Source organism: Chiloscyllium plagiosum, unplaced genomic scaffold, assembly GCF_037043375.1.
Source record: "Chiloscyllium plagiosum isolate Xiang-an unplaced genomic scaffold, Cpla_swu_hap1 HiC_scaffold_13, whole genome shotgun sequence".
Classification (NCBI taxonomy): Eukaryota; Metazoa; Chordata; class Chondrichthyes; order Orectolobiformes; family Hemiscylliidae; genus Chiloscyllium; species Chiloscyllium plagiosum.
Window position 1 is genome coordinate 112,196,253 of NW_028270151.1, and position 19,783 is coordinate 112,216,035.

At 44.2% G+C, this 19,783-nt stretch overlaps 1 long non-coding RNA gene across 1 annotated transcript; it reads left to right on the forward strand.

Annotated features, from left to right (window-relative positions):
- The first annotated feature begins 11,080 nt into the window (after window positions 1–11,080).
- Window positions 11,081–17,885, forward strand: LOC148148422 (uncharacterized). The gene is made up of 3 exons (XR_015759069.1): window positions 11,081–11,115; window positions 11,754–11,860; window positions 17,802–17,885. It is a non-coding gene; the product is annotated as an uncharacterized LOC148148422 (long non-coding RNA).
- Window positions 17,886–19,783: the final 1,898 nt, after the last annotated feature.

The window sequence follows — 19,783 nt, forward strand, 5'->3', positions numbered from 1 at the left end:
TAGAAACTAAGTTACCATGGCCAAAGTGCCTTCCCATTGCCCTATTGAAGATACGTACAGCGCCTCGCCGGGATATCGGGGTCTCCCCCTATGAGATGCTGTTCGGATTACCATATTGGAGTAAGGTTGATGGGTGTCCCACTCTATAAGGGGGAGATGTATTTGTCAGAGACTATTTACTGGCCTTATCCCGTTATTTTGCAGAACTCCGGAGGAAGGGTCTCCTGGCTCAGACTCCGCCGCTCGACTTCCTCTTGCATAAGGTGGAGCCCGGAGATTGGGTACTTGTAAAGACCTGGAGGACCGAAAAGCTCCAGCCGCAGTGGGAAGGACCGTTCCTGGTCCTGTTAACAACTGAAGCCGCTGTTCGGACGAAAGAAAAAGGGTGGGCCCACGCATCGAGGATAAAGGGGCCTGTTCCGCCAGAAGGAGAGAGCACTTGGACATGCGGGCCAGGGGACAAGCCATTGGTGGTAAAGCTGAAAAGACAGCGACAATGAACTCTACCTGGACTGTATTGGTGGGGATATTGATCGGTTTACTCCTGTATGTGGGGGAGGGCGAGGGGAGATGTGACAAATGTCGGACTACGGTGAGACTTGGGAGTCAGATCTACTCGGGATCATTTGTGTCTCACTCCCATGTGAACGATCGGTGTTACGATGTGAATGCACGGCAAGAATGTTGGGAGGGTGGAAAACCCTATTATCAAGTGTATAATAAAGGGTACGGTGGCAAAGTCCGTGGATGCCCTAAAAATGACCGCTGGGTGTGTGTTAACAAGGATGGGCAGTGGGGCCTACCCTCCGTGTTGCTCAGAGAGCAGGTTGACAGAGTCAAGGAGACCAGAGTTCAGAACACTGAACGGGAGTTAGAGAAAGAGCACGACCATCAGAGAACGGTCGTTGTCTCTAAAGTGCCATCTATATATAAAGAGGTAGAAGAGCAGATTGAGCTCCCTGATGTAACACAAAACCTGTTTATAGATCTCACCTCTAGGATTGCCACTGTTTTAAATGTTAGCAATTGCTGGGTTTGTGGGGGGCCACATATGTCAGAACAATGGCCGTGGTCTGGTCAAAGCTTAGACATATGGGAATTGCTTCAATACAATTGGACACATGTCAACGAAAGGAAAAGCCAGGGGTGGAGACTGACAAATAGCCCTGAGGGCCACTTATGAGTTGAAGGCAAGGGGACCGTGGAGGTAGGAATTAGTCCCTGTCAGAGTGTATTGAATGCCACCACACAAGTATGGTGGCCTGAGAATATTGCTTGGTACATTGCAAACCGAGATCATCAAAATTGCGTTCGGTTACGTACTGATTCCTCCTCTTACGAGCTAAGTGCTGACCCTTCTGATGGCATGAAAAGAGTGTGGAGCGGTGGTTGTCAGGGGAATCAATGCTGGGATAATCCTGTCCAGACTCTGCCACGGGGCCAAGAATCCGAATACTGGAATTGCAGTGGTCCTGGTCCTTATGAGGGCGTCCCTGGTGTAAAGGAGCTGTGGGATGACGTTGTGAGGCTGGGAGGGCCTGCTCCAGATGGCCTATTTTGGATATGCGGTAATCAGGCATATTCCAAACTGCCCATGGGATGGGCTGGAGTATGCTTCCTGGGTCTAATACGACCTGAATTCTTCCTATTACCCCGGGAGGAAGGCGATGATTTGGGAGTCAAACTCTTTGACTCCGTGCGTAGGTCGCCAAGGGATATCCAAGTCGGTGATTGGGGCGATGAGTGGCCACCGGCCCGTATTATTGAATACTACGGACCTGCTACATGGGCACAGGACGGATCATGGGGATACCGTACTCCTATCTATATGTTAAATCGAATTATCAGGCTCCAAGCAGTCGTAGAGGTCATTACTAATCAGACCGCCCTGGCCCTGGAGTTGCTGGCTAAGCAGCAGAATCAGATGAGGGCTGCTATATACCAAATCCGGCTTGCCTTGGATTATCTGTTGGCCTCGGAAGGGGGCGTGTGCGGGAAGTTTAACCTGACTAACTACTGTCTGAAAATTGACGATAATGGTAAAGCGGTTTTGAAGATTTCCGATAAAATTCGGAAATTGGCCCATGTGCCGGTACAATCCTGGCGTCCTCTTGGTGGCATCGGATGGTGGGATGGTCTCCTAGGTGGTAGTTGGTGGCGCACGGCGTTACTGGTGGCTGGGGGGGCGTAATGCTTCTACTCATCTTACCCTGCCTGACCCCCTGTGTTCAATCTTTAATCCAGAAAAAATATTTCCCAACTCCAGGCAGTGGCGGTACCCCAACATGGAACGCAGGAACTTAAGGTGCTGTTGCTGCGAAAGACCAAGGATTTCCCGGGCCCTTGATGGGAGGAGGCTTATCTTTGTCATGCACACCTTAAAAAAAAGGGTGGAATTGTGAGAGACGATTTCGGTACAAACAATTGAGATGTGCATGACCCCAAAGTCTAAGGGGAATAGAGCCATAGGGGTAGGGTAAAACATGCTTCTCCATAATAAAGGACGAGACATCTGCTGCTACGGATTGATAAGACCACTCACATAGACAGAGTAGAAAAACAAGTCATTGACTGATAAGACTACAGGGTAGAAAAACAACTCGGGAAACGTCTGCTGCAGACTTTGTGATAAGGGATGGAAAAATACTGACTGTTTAGAATGTGAACCTCGTGACTCTTTAGAGCTATAGAGGGGAGGGACTTGTCCTGTATTTAATCAGAAACATTGTTAGCCTCGGGGCGCCTTTTTCTCAGAAGGGTGCCCAACTCTGCAGACTTGCTAATAAAACTTTGTTTTCCTGAATTTGTCTAGAGCGATTATTGAGAGGCGATGTTCATTTCTAACACACCCCATAACCTCCCTCCCCCATTCCAGTGGACTTACATGCTTCCCGTACGGCTGCCACCATCATTTTTGTCTTCTGTTTCTCCCTTATTACATCCCTCTGAACGTACACCTTCTATGCTTCCCGTAATAATTCTGCAACATCTTTTTCAGCCCAATCCTCCACTTTCTGTAATTTCTTCTGAATGTCAGGCCATGACTTAGTCACAAAGTGCACCTTAAGCATGCCCTTGCCTATTTCTCCATCGGGATCTAAACCTGAATACTTTCGCATGGACTCCCGCAAACGGTCTAAAAACTCACTCGGGGATTCATCCTTTTTCTGTCTAACTTTGAATGCTTTCGCTAAATTCCGCTGTTTGGGCACGCAGGTTTGGATCCCCCTGATTATAAGGCTTCTGAAATCTGTCATATTTACCCGTCCCCCCGCGTCGTTATGATCCCACCGTGGGTCCTCTAAGGGGTACTTCTGCTCTCCACGCTGAGGGCCGTCCTGATGCTCCCTATCCCAAATGGCCATTGCACTATTCCGGATCATAACAATTTCATCGTAATTAAATAGTATTCTCATCATGGCCTGCAGTTCAGCCCATGTGTATATACTGGGCCCCAGAAATTGGTCCAGTTGTATTCCCACACTGATGGGGTCTCCAGTAGACGGGGTAGTTCGTTACGGAGTTGCCGGATATCCCCAGAATTTAAAGGTTGTACTACGAACCCAGTCCGTTCGTTCCCAAACGGCACCTCTCGTAAGGGGTTCAGCTGTTCAATATTGTCACTCCTCCCAGCTCTCAATTCCTCTTCTCGGCCTTACCGCATCTCGAGTCGGACTGATTTCCTCGTGCCTGGGGTGGGTTCTGCGCCCCCTCCTGTGCCCCCCCCCCCAGCAGTCCCTGCCTCACTGGTCGTAGCCTGCTGGGGATCGGATTTATCCGTCGCAGGAGGGAGGTCCGCGCTGGACGCCTGGTCGTGCTCCTGGTCGTGCGCCTGGTCGTGCGCGGGTGGTATATACGGGGGCGGGGCAGACGGTGGCAAACCTTCGGTGAGGATGTCCCAAGACTTCTGGGGCTTCTTCGGGTCTGTTTGGGGAATCAGAGGATAGAGACGCGTGGGACTCTCGCCGTCGCCCGCGAACCAGGTGGCGGCGTATTTGCTCTCTTCTGGGTGAAACGGTTGTTTTCTGTTAACATATACATGTAGGATTTGACACACCCAGTCTTCATCAGACCCATACTCGGGCCAAACTACCGAGGGGGCGCGGATAGGTTCCTTGGTCCATATAAAACAACAATATTTTATCATGGTCTCTTTCTTTAAGTCCTTCGTTCTCCTACTGTCTGTCCATAGACTTAACTTCGCCCTAATGGACTATCGGGGGGTATTTCTTTCCCATTTGCAGTCTTCCCTGACTTCTCCTTAGTAAATCTAGAAGTCTGATTTCCCATGGTCTATCTTCGGTCCTGGTTAAACGCCCAAAGCGTTTTCACAGATGACCGTCAAACCACAATTTCCAGTGGTTTATCTTCAGTCCTGGTCTTAAACGCCCAAAGCGTTTTCACAGATGACCGTCAAAACCACGCGGCCAACAAGGAAGAACAAAAGAAACTCTCTTACCTTGATCCGTGCACGGAGTTGTCTGGCCTTTTTAAATGTGTGTACCCCCCGTGTATAGTCACTAACCGGTCGTCCCAACACTCGTCCGTGTGTTCCTTTTCCAGGATTCAAAATTATTTTTAAATGAGCCGGGTCACATCCTCTCTTGGCCGACGGCCGACGGACCAAGCTGATCAGTGAGAAGTATAAATATATACTAGACGCGTCTTTGTTGTGATCAGGCTTGATCCGTGAGCCGAAGAGACTGCCCCCCCGGCAATAATTATTTCATCCCGGACGAGCCCCCAATTGTGCGAGTTAAGCGGCTGTCCGGCCCCATCTCCGGCACTTTTATTTCCCTTCCCAGGAACAAAGACACGGAGGAGTCTGTCCAAAACTTTTCATTCAACTTTGCAAAGTCGGGTGCAGTGCCTCGTGGGTACACACATGAATAATTATCTCCACACATTACATACACGTAAATGTGGGCTGGGTCTCCTACTGCTGTCTTGACCAACGAGTGCTAGGGTTCCCCACTGTTTTCCTTATTTGGGTTCTGGTGCCTGCGATTATTTTGTTACTCACTTGGTCAATCAGTGTTCGAGTTCCCCGTTCTTTCCTTATATGGATGATGTTGTACAACTGTGGTTAAGGGCAGTCTCTCAACTATCGAGGAAAGCTGTTACAATTGTTTCATTCATAAAAACATGGGGGAGGTCCGGCAACAGTTTCGAGTGTCTGCTTGTGTTTACTATAAGGTAGAAAAGACTAAAATGCAGCTAACCGTTTAAAAATTACACTACCCCCTACAATAGTTCTATTTGGTGTTGCTTGCGCTGTTTGGCGTGCAGGTTGGGTAGCTTCACCAGGTTAGCACCACATTTTTATGTATGCCTGGTATTGCTCCTGGCATGCTCTGTGGAACTCTCCATTGAACTAGGGTTGATCCCCTGGCTTGATGTTAATGGTTGAGTGGGGGTTATACCAGGCCATGAGATTTCAGATTGGGCTGGAGTACAGTTCTGCTGCTGTTATTGGCCCACAGTGAGGCGGAAGTTGCAGGGTCAAGAGGGGTGATTGCGTTGTTGTATTTTCCAGTGCATTGGTAGATGTAATGTGGTCCATCAAGTTTCATTCCTTTGTTGAGACTGTGCAGTGATTAATACAATGAGTGATTTGGTGGGAGTGTTGAGTGTTGTCAGGAAAGCAACTTTTAAAATAAGGTTTTGCGATTTACACATGAAAGAAATGAAACTATCATGGTATTCAAACAGATGAAAGACTCAACAGGCAATCAAGGTATTTTTCAATGGAAAATTTCACTTACATCACACTATAAATATTTGCTATAAATTCTGTGCCATAGAACTGTGCCCTCCACAATCACCTGATGAAGGAGCGGCGCTCCGAAAGCTAGTGTACTTTTATTACACCTGGTGGACTATAACCTGGTGTTGTGTGATTCTTAGAACATTACAACACTACTAACAGGGCTGCATATAAACAGGCTCAGTCCAGTTAATCAATACATTCGGAAGGATTTCCTCCAAGTTTGATGACACAATATTAGTCAAAACCGTCAACTTCAACCTGCAATGTTGCTCTTAACAAAAACTTCAGGCTGACACAAAGCTCCCAACCCCACTGCAATGTAGGAACTGGGCCCGGCCCAGGAACTGGAACTGGGACATTTGTGGACTGTGATCTCAAAGGAAGCGAGCAAATACAATTCTGACAGATTAGTCCTCAAAGGTGAGTAGCAAGTTTGAGACAAGGCAGGTGGTATGCCATCTTGCACTTAGCTTAATTGCATTTCTTATTTACAGTCGTGTTTTGCAAAGTATAAAGAACTGTGTTTTTTTTTCATGGCTGGGGAGTTTTATTCTAGTTGATCACAGTTGCCCCCTCTCGCTCCCCAAGTCAAATCATAGGATCGATAACAAAACAATAAACTGCAGGTGCTGGAGATCTAAACCCCAGAAACAAAGTGCTGGAGAAACTTAGCAGTTCTGAGGGCATCGGTGAAGAGAAAAAATGTTACATTTCAACTTCACTGACTCTTCATCTGAAAGGACAAAAGGTCATGAGACTTTGAACTTACAATGTTTTATTCCCCTCAGAGATGCTTCTGGACCTGCGGTTCTCCAACATTGTGCTTTTTATATTGAACTTTATTTACAAAACAGATTGGAAAAATACTGATCTGCAAAAGTGAAAAGTTCATTGTAAACCTGAGCATAGTGTCTACACTTGAGTTACAGAAGCACACCTCAGTTTAAAAACAAGATTTAACTCAAAATAACATTCCATCTGAAAATTAACCGAGTTACACCAGTAATAAAGCTCATCCACCCAATGAGGCACTTCAGCACAACATCCTGCAGTGTTACACACAGCCACCTTTACCAAAGAATGATCACATGTCACAAAATTGAAGGCCAAGAGCATGTCTCTTTAAAGGAACTGAAGTCAAACTCAATTTTTGGAAGGATTTTTATTAAACCTGATTGAACATTTAAATCTCAGAGCATAATGTTTGCTTTTTTTAAACAAAGTTTGTTGGAAAGATCCCACATCTTACTAAAGGTTCAGTCGGCCTGATACATAGAGCCAAAGGTCAAACAAACATCACACTTTCCATTCACTTCTACAAATTGTTTGTAAAATCATGTTACATTAAAGAACTGGACAATAAATGTCATTGTATGCAATAAGAGTGAAGCCTGTGACAGCACATTTAGCTTTGGAAGGCAGTGTGTGTGCTTTCTAAATTCTGGGAGCACTTTGGGAGACTGCTCCCAGATGGTGATAGTGAGCATATCTGGAATGCACCGTTTAGATTTGGGAATCCTTGGGAGACAATCTGTGGTTTCAGTAGTACTTGGCTTGTGTTGGTGTACAGTAAGCAATTTAAAAAGTTACTTATGCATAGTTGGTGACTACCCGAATGGTATTTAAATCTGCCAGGTTTCCTTTAATAGTGTGAATGCATCGATTGTAAATATTTGGAATATTTCAGAACTGCCTAGTGCTTGGCAAATTCAGGGGGGACAAAAAAATCACATTTGAGTAATTTGAAATTAAGAATCCAAGAGGACTTAACCACTGAAGTATTCAATTCAAATAGTTAAATGGAATGCTCACATTTAAAATACATGTTATCCATAGGAATGGATGGACTGACAGAATTGGGATCAAATTCCTGGCTGGGGAGTGTGAAATGTGCTTTGATAAAGTCACCTGCATTTACCAACAATAATTTGGCAAGTTCGGAAATTTAAAAAAACAATACGAGCTTCATTGCTGCTCCAGTCGGGTCCCAAGCTCTGTGAAAAAAATAACAATGTTCAGGTTTATTGCATAAACTCTGAAACACGTGTTCCTTCTACAGATCCTGCAAGTTTCCCCAATGAGCATAGTCCATCCAAATGATGTTGCTAACTTTGGCCAACTCATTTATTTCCAAGCCTCTATAACCTGAAGAGTGACCAGAAGCAATTACTCCAACATATGTGTCAACATTACTGACGAGGATTTTTTCCTTCAGCATTGACTTCCATATATTCAGTGCCTAGAAAAGATAAAAAGCTTGTTACCTTTTATAGAGCAATGATTCAGTGGAAGTAAAACGCTAACCTTTTCTTGCTTAATAATCAAGCTGCCTAAATTCTAAAAATGAACACTTCTTAATAGTTCACTAGATCATAACGAAATATTTTGTGCAAAACAAATCACATGATACATAGTTATTCAGATAACAAAACAAGTTTGTTCATTGAAGAATCCAGAGGAAAAGGTCATGAAACAATGTGAGTTCAAAGTTTGTGCGAAGATTTTTAGCTCGGGTGCTCGTTGCTGTGGTTCCAGCTCGGCGAACAGAACCACAGCAACAATGTGAGTTTGATATACCTCAATCATCATTTCAAGTGCATTGTCTGCATAAATTCTTTTCTCCTCGAAGTATTTAACGTCTTGAATAATTGAGAGAATGAAGTCACAGTTGTACAACACAAAATCAGACCCTTCAGTCCAACTTGCCCATGCTGACCAGATATCAAAAATTAATCTAGTCCTATTTGCCAGCATTTGTTCCATATCCATCTTAAACCCTTTCTACTGATTATCAGTTTATTTTTCTTTATCAGCACTTGAAATACTGACTTTTTTGTCTCCCAACATTGGTTAAAGAAATCATTCATTCAAGTTAGTTTTGTAATCTTTCACAAAGAAACAAGTGAGAACAACATATAGCTGAGTGCAAAACAAAATACTGCAGCTGCGCGATACCTGGGAACACTCTCAAGCTGAAGCACCGATACTGCACAAGTTTGTCAGCACGGTTTCAATTACTGACAATCATTTAGTAATGTCTTAGCCTTCACATAGTTAAGGTAAATGTGAGATATCTGAATTTCATGAATTGGTTCCTATTGCACTTTGATCAACAAAAAATATTCTTGATTTAATCTTCTCAAAGAAGAAAGTGACGACCAAAGAAGCTGGACATCAGTATGGAAAAGTGTCATGCTGGAAAAGCACAGCAAGTCAGGCAGCATCCGGGAAGCAGGAGAGTTAATGTTTCGGGCATAAGCCCTTCATCAGGAAACACAGGCTTCAGAAAAATAACTGGCATAGACTTATGCCAATACATACGTAGAAGGGTCAGAACATGTTACTATCATATTAGAGACTAATTTCAGATTTGGTACCATTCAGTGCAACATTTCAGTATGATATTTACATATGTACCTAAAAGAGAAGTTGTCTAAAATTACAAGCTCTAGAATGATTATAGGATTAAACCTGGAAATAAAGCTGGTGAACAAGAATGGCAAAGTAAAGTCCCATCAGTATCGCCTTGGGCAGTGTCAAGTAAGAATTTGAGAGCAGAGTTGCCACTTTGGTGTAATCTTCAGTCTGGCCAAATTGCAGCAAAAAGCTGTTCAATTTTATCTGCAAATTATTGAATGCAAAATCCTCCTTGCACAATAATGAGGCAGCATTTTGGGACGTCATTTTAAAATATATTATTTTCAAAGTTACTCACAATTAAGAGTGATCATTCGGTGCTGTCTGCATAACACAGTATGAAAAGGAATTAACAGAAAAAAAAAACATTATAACCCAAATTCAGAGTCACAAATTCATTGATTATTGCATGGGTCCAGCATTTATAAGTAATCTATTTTTAAAAAATAAATACAGATACATTTACTAACTATATTGGAGTACAATCAAGTTTCTTACTGAACAGTGACAGGATTAGACAGAGTCCGCATGGATTTAAGAGAGGGGAATCATACTTAGCAAATCTACTGAAAGAACCTACAGAGTCGAATATTAAAGTAAGAAATTGCAGGACATTTAGAAAAGCTTATCATTAAAACATGATAGACTGGGGTTTGTGAAAGAGAAACTATACTTGACAAATTTGCGACTGTTCATTGAGGAGATAACAGGCAGGGCTGATAAAGGGTAATCCAATTACGTTCTGTGTTTGGATTTTAAAAATGCAAATGATAAGGTGCTACATAAAAGTTAATTGCACAAAATAGGAGCTCATGGTATCGGGGTAATGTATTAGCATGGACTGAGGATTGGTTAACCACACTGGCTGTTGCTGAGTCCTCACTTGGAGTACTGTATATAATGTTAGCTCCCATATTTAATAAAGGATAAACCACATCGGAGACCATTCAAAAAAGATTCACTTAGCTGCTTCGAGGATGAAAGGGTTGACCTATCAAGAATAGATAAGCAGGGGTGATCTTACGGAAACAAGATTCTGAGGAGCTTGAAAGGGTAGATGTTGACTAGATCTAGCACTAGTGAAGTCTCAAACCAGGGGACATTACATAAGGGAACATTCATTTTAGAAAAAATAAAGATTTTTTTCTCTCAGTTAATTCGTAGAATTTTATCGCCCAAACAATTGTGAAAGTTAAATGTGGGAGGGGAATGGTTGGGTTACTCTTCAGAGGTTTATTCTGGCTTGTTGGGCTGAAGGGCCTGTTTCTACACAGTAGGGAATCTATGATTCTATCTCAAATTATTTTAAAAGAGGGCAGTTGAGGGCTATGTGGATCAAGCATAAAAGAGGTGTTGAGGTCTGGGTTGGCCAAGCCATGATCTGATAGAATGGGGGAACAAGCTGGAGGGAATGAATGCCCTCCTCCTGCTCCGATTCCTGGAGGCTCTGTTTCATGTTTTTTTTTTGTTTCCAAAGAAGAACGTGATACAATATGCTAAAGATCTCAGATGTTGTGAAAATGGGCAGTTTATGTACTGATTTCAGATGGCACTGATTGATCAATCACAGCTATACAGTCATGAGTAGGAAGGCAATTCCCTCCATGAATAAAGGAAATCTACTGCAGAGCTCATACAAAGGGAATTCTTACCCTCAGTAAACTTTCCCATCACATTACCCAACATATCAGCTAAAGCAGGACACACTGCGCATGCTCGAGTCAACAAGGTGACCCCCGGGTGATTGATGTCAGCACCGGACCAATGAAAGGACGGTGGGCGGGACTGGATGACCGAGCGGGATGTTGGCCCTCCAACCAATCAAAGTGAATGAAGGGCGGAGCTAAACTAAACCATGTGATCACCCTCGCGCGCGGCGCAGAGTCGCTGTAATGAATGTTCGGGAAGTTATGGAGAGAAAGGATACGGTAAGGAAAGAAATAAACAGGGAAACCGGAGAAAAACTGTGTTGCTACGAGCGGAGAGGCTCTACAAACAAATTGTGCACGTCGGAAAACACAAATTTGAACGTCCCAATTCCTTTTTTGCAGTAAACGGGGAATTGCCTCAGCGCAGCTGCAGGCCTGAGTGAGCGCCGCCATCTTTATTTGGGGCAACGATTCACTGTACACGTGCGGAGCCGCCATCTTTGTAGGGGGCAAGGTGCAGCCAGGCGCATGTGCAGCCTTTCTCTGGTATGGAGTCATTCGGATCATAGCAGCCCATACAGCTCTGATTCACCTCTGGGCTCCCTCATCACCACTTTGTCAATATCTAGCTTCCTCAGTCTCGAACCATGGGTGTATTTTTGGTCTGTTTACTACTGTATTATGACTTTTATAGACCCTTTGTAAATGAGTTTTTCATTGCGGCCCAGCCCCTGACCATGTACTGATCTATTATCAGATTACTTTTATCTTGAATATTTTTGACAGTCAACAATTCTTTTTTCGAACAAGCAAGTGTATTTTTCTTCCATTTCTGACTATCAAATTCTGCACCATTTTCATTCACTGTAACCCATTTTGCATTCCCGGAAACATCAACTGTGTTTCTCCTTCCACAGATAGCAGTGATTAATGCCAAAGCCCTGTTGCTTGTGGAGAGGGTGATGTTTGACTTTCTTGTACAGCTGCAGTTTGTGTGCTGAAGGTGTTCCTACAATGTGGTTGGGTAAGTGGCATTATAGATTATTCATTCAGCAACAGTGATGATTTGAAAATAATGTCTAAATCAGCAATAGTTTGTATTTTTATTATCATGCTTATAATTTCACAAAAGTACTATTGAGAACTTTAGTCATAAGATCAGAGATGGAGATATTAGGTCAGGTGACCAAAAACATTGCCAAAAAACAGGTTTTGAGGGATGTCTTAAAGGTGGAAAGCAGACCTGTGAGGTTTTGGCTGTGAATTTCAGACTATGCTGCTTCAGCAACTGTAGAAACATCCACACAGGTGAAGTAATGAATTAACAAATGGTTGGGAGTCTTGAAGAAAATGGGTTGTCGAGGTGTCAAAATGTGTGTGGTGCAGGGAGCGAGGGATGATCACAGCCAGGAATTAAATCAAGTGTGAGAATTCGAAATTGAGGATATTGGCCAGGTGCTGGCAGGTGAGACTAGATTGGGTTGGGGTATCTGGTCGGCATGGACGGGTTGGACCGAAGGCTCTGTTTCATTGCTGTACATCTCTATGGCTGTATGCTGTTGATTCTAATTAGGAGCCTTTCGATGAATCAACAAGCAGAGATTTAGACTTTCTTGAGATGACAGAGAGGTTGAATGTGGGAAGCTGGGCCTGAGTGTGTTTGGAAAATGAAGTCTGGAGATAACACAACGTGGATGAAAGTATATGAGCTGAGACAAGGGTGGAATCAGCTAGAAATAGTGGTCTTGGAGTGGGCCTGAGTTATCACACTCACCTCACCTCTGGGATACAGCTGGTTGCCAGATTGTGAATCAGGGCGGTAACACAATCGGGAGCTGAGTGGCTCTGGTGGAGCCTAAAATGAGTGTCACTCAGCTGGCTGTTGCTGAGCAGCTGCTGCTTGGTAGCCCTGTTGATCACATCTTCCATCACTTTACTACTGATCGAGTGTGGACTGATAGAGGGAAATTGGCTGGGTTGGATTGTCCTGTGCTTTTGTGTTGAACATCCCTGGGCAATGTTCCACATTGTCGGTAGATGCCAGTGCTGGAGCAGTATGTGGCTTGGTGGGTGGCGAGTTCTGGAGCACAAGCCATCAGTATTATTGCCAGAATATTGGCAGGGCCCGTAGCCTTTGCACTACTTAACCATTTCTTGATGTTATTCAAACTTAATCGAACTGGCTTAAAATTCTCATCTGTGATGTTAGAAACCACTGGAGAAGGCTAAGATGGATCATCCCACTTTGCACTTCTGGCTGCAGATTGCTGCAAATGCTGTCATCTTATCTGGTGCATGGATGTGTGAGGCCCCTCCATCAGTAAGGGTGGGGATATATGTGATGCTTCCTCCCGTGAGTTGTTTAATTGTCCATCACTGTTCACAACTGGGTGTGGCAGAACTGCAGAGTTCCGAAATGTTCCATTGGATGTAGGATCACTTAGCTCTGTTGCTTGCTGCTGATGCTGTTTGATATGCAGGTAGTTCTGTTTGATAGCTTCACCAGGTTGGCAATTCAGTTTTAAGTCTGCCTGGTGCTGCACGTGGTATGCCCTCCTTTACTGTCCATTGTGATGGGTGAGAGCAGGATTTACAAACCCATGAGATTACAGATTGTGCTGGAGTACAGTTCTGCTGCTGTTGATGTCCCACAGACCCTCATAGATACCCAGTTTGAGATCCTACATCTCTTCGAAGTCTGTCCCATTTAGAACGGTGATAGTGTCACTCAACACAATGGAGGTTTTTCTCAACTTTAAGGCAAGACTTTGTCTCCAAAAGGAATGTGTGATGGTCGCTCGTACTGATACTGTCATGGACAGATGTATCTGCTGCTGGTCAATTCATAACAATGAGATCAAGGATGTTTTACACTCTTGTTGGTTCCCTCACCACCCGCTGCAGACTCAGTTGAGCAGCTATATCCTTTAGGACCTGACCAGCTCAGTCAGTAATTCTGTTGCAGAGCTCGTCTTGATTATGGACATTGAAATCCTGTACCCAGAGTACGTTCGACACCATTTTATTGCCTGAGTGCTTCCTCCAAATGTTGTTCAACATGAAGGAGAACTGATCCATCAGCCAAGGGAGGACGGTACGTGGTAATCGGCAGGAGCCATGAGACTTCCTGGTCTCCGGAGCCAATGCTGTGTACTCCCAGGGCAAATCCTCCCAGTCTGTACACCACTGTGCCACCACCTCTGCCTGGTCTGTCCGGCTGGTGGGACAGGACATATCCAGAGATTTCAGGAGAAAGTGAAGACTGCAGATGCTGGAGATCAGAGTCAAGAGTCTGGTGCTGGAAAAGCACAGCAGGTCAGGGTGATGAAGGGCTTCGGCTCGAAACGCCAATTCTCCTGCTCCTCGGATGCTGCCTGACCTGTTGTACTTTTCCAGCACCACACTCTCGATATCTAGGGATGGTGATGGTGGTGTCCGGTCATTGTCTGTAAGGGATGATTCCATGAGTATGACTATGTCAGGCTGTTCCTTGACTAGTCTGTGAGACAGCTCTCCACATTTTGGCACCAAAAACCATATGTTAGTGAGGAGGACGTTGCACCATTGAGAGGGCTGATTCTGTGGTTGTAATTTCTGGTGCCTTGTTAGGTGCCAACTGGTCCATCTAGTTTCATTCCTGTGTTGAGACTTTGCAGTGATTAGTACAGTGAATAGCTGGCTGAGCCGCTGTCAGGTTGGCAGGATTTTTTTCGCCATTGACAATGGTTCCATGGAGATCAGGAGATTCCGAACACTTTTTTTTTCTTGAATTCAGATTCCACCATCTGCCAAGACGGGATTCGAACCAGGACTTCAGTCATTTGTTTTAATATTCTGGATAAAAGCTGAATACATCAGTCATTTTAAATATCACTAACCCTGGTTTTGTTTCTTTGTAAAACACTGTCAATCATCTTGTCTCCTCCATCCTCTCCTCTAACAACGAGTGAAGAGGACATGGAGTTTCTCTGACACTAAGACTGAGATAATCCAATCTGCTGTTTCTCACCCTCCCGCGAGCCCACTGAGCCAAACTGCCTCACGTGGTGTTCCTGGTTTTCGTCCCAAACCTACATCTTTCTCCAGTCTCTTGTCAAGCCTTATCAGAGCTCACCTTGACCCTTTACCCTAATCTCGCTAAACTCACTTTCCAACTCTCTGTCCTCCGCTGCCGCCTCATCACCCCCCTCGCCAATTCATAGATATTGTTCCTTGTTCTGTCTATTGGTCTTTCTTTGGTTGTGACCTTCTCTCCCATTCTGTGAAAAACTAATATTTGACCTCACCGTTGTTGGAAAATCCTGTTCCATCTCCACTCTCCCTTTCCTTTCTGTATTACTTACATTTGGTGTCCCTCAACGATCTATCCTTGGTCTCACCTCTATCTCACGTACATAGTGCCAGGAGGTGATATCATCCAAAAACACTGTTAGGTTTCACATGTTCACTGACGATGCCCAGCTCTCCCTCCCCATCATCCCTCTCCATTACTCCACTGTTACTCAGTTATCAAACTGCTTATCACATTCCCACTACTCGATTAGCTGCAATTTCCTCCAATGAAACATTGTCACGGTTAAACCCATTGCCTTACCTTTACCTTTCTGCTGAGCCCCTCCCTCCCACTGGGAACTCTCTGAGGCAGAACAACACTCGTCACAATATTGCTGTTACATCTGACCCCAAGGTGACCTTCTGATCAGACATCCACACGATCCCAATCTCTTCAAAGTTGCATTTCTCCACCTCACCCCAGCTCCATTGCTACTGAAACCCCTTACCCGTGTCTGTGTTGCCTTATCTTGATGAATCCAAAACAGAACCCTTGATTCCGTGACTCAGAATCTGGTTTCAGACTCCCCTCTCAGTATTTACCCTCAGACACATCCTCTCAGTATTTATCCTGTCAAACCCCTTAAGAATCCCATCTGTCTCAATGAGATTACCTCTCTTACTCCAAAATCCAGTGAGTAGTGTCCCAACCTTTTCAGCCTTTATTTAAAAGATAATCCCTCCAAACCAGGGATCATCCCATTGAATCTTCCCTGAAATGCCTCCAATAAAGTGACACATTTCCTTATCTCAAGGGACCAAAACTCCTCTCATTACTGCAGATATGGTGGTCTCACCAGCACTCCCACACGTTACTCTCAGGTATATATTCCAAACTCTAATACTAAAAACCTTTGAAACAAAACATTCCATTCCCCTTCCTGATTCCCTGTTGTAACTGTGTGGTAGCTTTCTGTGTTTCCTGAACAATTACCCTTGGTCCCTTTGTGGTGCAGCTTTCTACAGTTTCCACCATTTAAATAGTACTTTGTTCTTTTATTATCTCCTCCAAAATGAGCAACTTCCCATTTTCCCAAGTTACACCCCATCTGGCAACTTGTTGCCCCCTTCTCCTGTGCATCTCTCTCTTTTCATAATCCTTTTAGACCTTTACAGTTATGCCTTCCCCCCCCCCCCCCCCTTCCCATTCTTCCAAACATTTACTGAGAGCACTGGGCAGTGGGAAGCAGGCAGAGTTGCTATCTTTTTAGGGATACGCTTTGGAGTGATTGCGAGGATCCTCATACCCATTGGGCAGGATGGAGACAACTTGCCCATCGTTAGGCATTAGCCTTTCACACCCATGTCTTATTGATGAGGCAGAGCGGCAGCACGGAATGAAAGAAAAGAAAGTAATTCTTGTTCCCCATATCTCATTGACGCTTGGATCATTTTCTCCAATGTGTCAAAGAACTGCTGTGTTCAGTCACATGAGATCTCCAGTTGGAATCTCCTAGAAACCCACAAATTTCCCCCTGAGTTGACTGCTGTTGTCCTCAAGGGTAATATGTACAGTCATCCTGGGCCACAAGGAGGGGATGGTGTGAGTTTCTAACTTGAACTGAGAGTGACAGATTTTATAAACTTGTATTACAGGATATTATAGGTGGACATTCAGATGGTAATTTCAGTAAATGTTCTGCCAAACTCTGATTGAATTACTCAGTACATTCGCATTGTGTGTGTGAGTATTGCGTTCTAGATCAATCCCATTTGCTGCTTAAAAATTCTCCTTTGAATCATCACATTCTCTCAAAAGGTCTCCCCAAACCTTCAATGTGTCATGTAATCCTTTTATGATGACCTGATGAGTGTAAGGTTTATTATTCGAATGTGTAATTTTTGGATAAGAATGTCTCAGAGAGGGAGCAGAATATTCTTAAAGGGGAGAATAACCATTTTGAGGGAAGGCTGTTGTTTATTGGTGCCAATGACATAGTAATAGAAGATTTCACATTGTTGGATCATTGGAATCTCTTGTGGGGTAGAATTGACCTCCATCAGAAGGATGGATTGTACCTGCACTGGAAAGGAAGAGTTGCTAGTGCTATTCAGGAGGCATTAAAGAGTGAAGGAATGTGGGTAAACCGAAAGAGAAAGTGAGGAAAGAGCTAAGTCTGAGGCTGGTACAGTTCAGACGTCAAACAGTCAAGGCAGGCAAAAGCATGGCAGAGAACGAGGTAGGACAGAGCAGTTACACTGCATTTATTTCACCTACCCAATAGGTCAGGCAGATGAGCTCAGGGCATAGTTTTGAACATGGCACTGGGATATTATAGCAATTACAGAGGCATGACTTAATGATGGATAGGACTAGCAGCTTAATGTTCCAGTGTATAGATGCTATAGCAAAGATAGAAAGGGGGCAACAGAGTGGTATTTTTGATTAGGGATAACATTACAGCTGGGCTTCAAGAGGGTATTCCTGGGAGTACATCCAGGCAGGTTATACAGGGGGAACTGAGAAATAAGAAAGGGATGATCTCCTTATTGGGATGGTACTATTGACCCCCCCCCCCCCACTCCCCAATAGTCAGCAGGGAGTTGAGAAGCAAATTTACTAAGAGATCACTTCTCTGTAAGAATAGTATGGTTGTGTACAAGACTTGACCTTCTTTGTTATTCATTCACAGGATGAGGATGTCACTGGCTGGGCTCAAAGGGCAGTAAAGAGTCAACCACATTGCTGTGGGTCTGGAGTCATATGTAGGCCAGACCAGGTAAGGATGGCAGATTCCTTCCCTGAAGGATATTAGCGAATCTGATGAGATTTGTTTTCATAATAATCAGCAATGGACTCATGATCTTTAATAGATTCTTAATTCCAAATTTTTATTGAATTCACATTCCATTGTCTGCCGTGACGGGATCCAAACCCCTGGGCACAGAACGTTTTCTGGGTGTCTGGGTTATCCATCTAATGATAATCTCACTAGGCCATTTGGCAGGGTGAGTGACTGAGGTATCCGTGGGGCAGCACATCAGCACCAAACATCCCATGATCTCTGCGGGAGATAGAAAGGGCTGGGGAGGGAGATATATCCCTGGTGGTGGGGTCTGACTGTAGGTAGCGGACATAGCAGAGGTTAATGGCGATTAGTGGGTGGCAGGTGAGGACCGGGGGATTATATTCTTATTGTGGTTGGAGGGGTGGGGGGAAGGCGGAGGTACAGGAAGTGGAGGATATGCGTTGGAGTGCATTGTTGATCAAGTGGGAGGGAAATCCGGTCCTTGAAAGAGGAAACCTTTCTGGGATGTCCTGGAGTGGAATTGCTTCTCCTGGGAGCAGATATGGCAGAGGCGGAGGAATTGGGAGTACAGGATCACGTTTTTACAGGAATATACTCGAGGGTAATCAGGAGAGCAAAAAGGGGACTTGAAATATCTCTAGGAAATAGTTTAAGGAGAATCCAAAGAAATTCTACAAATACATTAAGTATACAATAATAACCAGATGGAGAATAGGAATTCTTAAAGATCAACAAGGCCATCTATGGAACAACAGGAGGTGGGAGAAATACTATGCTATTCTATTCTAGAGAGTTTGGAGAAATAAACAGTGATCACTTGAAAAGTGTCTAGATTACAGAGGGGGAAGTACTAGATGTCTTAAACAGTAGCAAGGTGGAGAAATCCCTGTGACCTGATCAGGTGTATCCCAGAAATTTGTGGAAAGCTAGGAAGGTGATGGCAGTGCCCCTCCCTGAGGTATTTATATCATTGTTCGTGACAGGTGAGGTGCTGGAAGATGGGTGCCATTATTTTAAAAAGGTGGTAAGGAAAGGCCAGGGAACAAGAGAACAATAAACCTAACGTCAGTGGGAGGTAAGTTGTTGGAAGGGATTCTGAGGGACAGGATTTACATGTATTTGGAAAGACGAGGATTGATTAGGGATAGCTAACATGGCTTGGTGTGTGGGAAATTCTCTCTCTCTCACTTGATTGAGTTTTTTTTGAAGTTGTGACAAAGATGATTGATGAAGGCAGACTATGGACATTGTCTATATGGACACTGAACGATGTTCCACAAAGCAGACTGGTTAGCAAGGATAGATAACATGAAATGTTGGGAGAACTAGCCATTGGAATACAAACTGGCTTGAAGGGAGGAGGCAGAGGGTGGTGGTGGAGGGTTGCTTTGTGGACTGGAGGCCTGTGAGCAGCAATGTGCTGCAAGGATGGATATTGGGCCCTTAAATAAATGACTTGGATGTGAATATATGAGATATGGTCAGTGGGTTTATAGAAGACACCAAAATTGGAGGTGTCGTGGACAATGAACAAGGTTAGTTCAGAATACAACAGGATCTTGACTAGATGGGCCATTGGGGCGAGGAATGGCAGACTGGGTTCAATTTAGACAAATGTAAGCTGTTGGATTTTGGACAGGCAAATCAGGGCTGGACTTGTACACTTAATGGTAAAGTCCTTGGGAATGTTGCTGAACATAGAGACCATGGAGTGTAGGTTCATTGTTCCTTGAAAGGAGAGTCGCAGGTAGGCAGACTAGTGAAGGTGGGGTTTGGTATGCTTATATTTATTGGTCAATGCATTGAGTACAGAAGCTGGGATGTCAAATTGTGGTTGGACAGGACATTGATTAAGCCATTTCAGG